The following is a 2964-nucleotide window of genomic DNA, read 5'->3' as shown; positions in this document are numbered from 1 at the left end:
TATATATATGAGTCTTCATTCTCAAAGGCCTGCTTTCAGGGAACCAAGCAGGTGAAAGTTCAATGGAGCAAGATAAGGACTATAGTGAGGATGTTTTAACACCTCAAAATGATGTTTTCACAGAGTGTCATCAGTGTGGGAAGAAGTGTGTGGATATGCATTGTCATATAAGATCACAAAGCCCTGAGTTTAATCAGAAGTTTAGGCTTCAGCTCTTCAGTGAGCATCTCACTGTAAGGAGCACTATTGATTGCTGAACCTTCTTCCTGATAATATTCCAATACTAGCCTTTGAGAATCCCAGGAAACTGTAAGCATCAATTTTACAGCTGATGGGTGACTTTTGAGCTTTTTCTTGATTGGCGATTGAGGATGTTTCCATTCCATATTCTGTCATTTACTCTCAGGCTCTTGGTAATGAATTCATGTCTCATCACCGGTAATGATTTTTTTTTAAAGAAACTTTTACCTTCCTTTAAGTACTGGTCCAAATTTTGTTTGTTGATGTCGAAACATTTCTGTTTACACTCTTCCGTAAGTTGTTTTGGTACCCATCTTGCACAAACTTTTTGAAACCCAAGTTTGTCCTAGATTATTTCATACGCAGATCAATGGCTGATTTGCAAATGATTTGCCACATAATTCACTGTCACTCATCTATTCAACAGAATAATTTTACCAGCACACTCAATGTTGTCATCAGCAGTGGACATGGATAGATGTTTTGATATAACTTGAGTGAGGATAATTTTTGACTGCTCATGAATGCTGTTGTTGTTCACTGTCTTAAATCAGTTCTGACCCATAGGAACCCTGTATAGGGTTTCCAAGGAGTCTACTGGTGGATTTGAACTGCCAACCTTGCAGTTCAATGTGACCTTCTGTCCGAGTGCTTATCCTAAGTCCCCATGTACATATTTTATATGTGTGACCTTATTTTTGAAAACTTTTTGCTTGTACAATCATCCTTTGGATTTATTTCTGATGAATTTCTACTACTATCTTAATTTGATTGGATGGTAAGATAATGATAGCTGGAACTAAGAGTTATAGATTATTATCTCTATAACAATCCTGGTGTGTCACTGGAGTCCACTGTAGGATAAGCAATGGATTTCAAGGTCGGTTTGAATTGAAAAGTCAGTGGTTCAAACTCACCAGCTGCTCCTCACAAACCCTATACAGAGTCACTATGAGTGGGAAATGACTCAATCATTGAACAACAAAGTTTCTATAAACCTAGATTTTACTCATTATGATACACAGGATGTTAAAAGTCACACATTAATTTAAATAAGGCATCTCAGAATCTGGCATATAAGCTGCTTTCATTCAAAGATTTAAAGAAAAAGATTTGTGGAAAATACTACCTCATTTATGAATTACATTTTGAATTGAATGCGTGTGGATGGAATGGGGATGTTATCATTGCTTGATAAAATACCATTTCTGGCATTCTCACAAATAAGAATCTGGGGATTTGAATGAACAAGATAAACCTCAATGTTTAAGCAAGATCTAATTCAATTAACATTGATGCCTCTGTCTAAATTGCATAAGGGAATCCTATATTTCACACAGGAAGTCTGTTTCACACATGCATCATATAACAGTGATTTGTTTCAGATCTTTTAAGATGCTACTGTTGTGTCAAAAGGGGTTCATAACTCCATAAATATCTGATTGACAGTCCTTAAGATGTCTCACTTACATGTATCTATAACGCAGGCATCGACTCTGCAAATTTCTCCACAAAACCAGCATTTATGTGTGAACTATACACATTTTGAACTGATGACAACAGGGTACTTGTTGCACTTGGTTTCCAGGGAAACAACACTTTATAGGATCCCCACTTAGCCTGCTCCACGCGAAGCTGCCTTAGAATCGCCTTCAAAGAACTCTTGTCTCCATCTGTGAGCTGAAGGTAAAGTGCTGTGATGGCAGCTGCTAATGAGCTGACTTGCTTCCATCAGGGCAGGCCTAAATTTACTTCAGCTGTCCCCCTAGGGAACTGTCAAGAAGGAGTATGAGTGAGAGGAGAAGAAATTATTGCCCGTTCACAGGAGCATGGAACTCTCTCTAACACACTTGCTAATTTGATAGTTGCAATAAAGGATGGATAGTTAAAGAGGAAAATCCATGTACATCTGCTGGTACTGCAATGTCAGCTAAGTGTTTGCTTCCTAACTTAACCATCATCTTCTCCATGACATGCTCTCTGCATGTGCCTGTGACTCCTCATTTTGTCATTGAAAATTGTTCCTAATTGCAGATTTCACATAGCATAGCTTTTACAGTTATCTGTGTTCCATAGCTCTTAATCTGTAATTGATAATGAAGAGATTGAACAGAAGTTGCCAGAGACATAAAACCATGTGTTTTATATCACTTATTTTTAAAAGTTTTTGTTTTGGTACTATGCATTAATTAGTCACAGCACCAAGAGTGTCGATGGTACATGTCCTTGCTCAATGGGCCATACTCCAGGGCCATTCATTTGAAACAGATTCACAGTAAGTTACTCTAAAAAGTCCTGAATCTGAGAAACAATTAGGCAAATTCCAGTGAAATTGCAGAAAATGGGCAAGTGATAATATATAACTGATTTCCTAATTGGGGAATTATTATATTCCATTTGGAAGTATATTTTAAAATAATATATGCAAAGGACAATCAAATTCTTATTAAAGTTATTCTGACAGTGGAAACCTTGTGCAAGAAGGTATTAAGAAGAAAGTAACACTTCTGACTCAATTTACAGAAGGTGAAACATTTGGTGTTATTTGAACTGCACAAGTATTTAATACCTGCTCTGGTAGCGTAGTGGTTACGAATCGGGCTGCGAACCTTAAGGCCGGCAGTTCAAAACAACCAGCTGTTCCGCGGGAGAAAGATGAGGCGTTCTGCTCCCGTAAAGATTTACAGCCTCAGAAACCCTGTACAGGGTCGCTATGGGTTGGAA

Source organism: Chrysochloris asiatica, unplaced genomic scaffold (genome assembly GCF_000296735.1).
Source record: "Chrysochloris asiatica unplaced genomic scaffold, ChrAsi1.0 scaffold00225, whole genome shotgun sequence".
In the NCBI taxonomy this organism is placed as follows: Eukaryota; Metazoa; Chordata; class Mammalia; order Afrosoricida; family Chrysochloridae; genus Chrysochloris; species Chrysochloris asiatica.
This window is presented reverse-complemented; position numbering follows the sequence as displayed.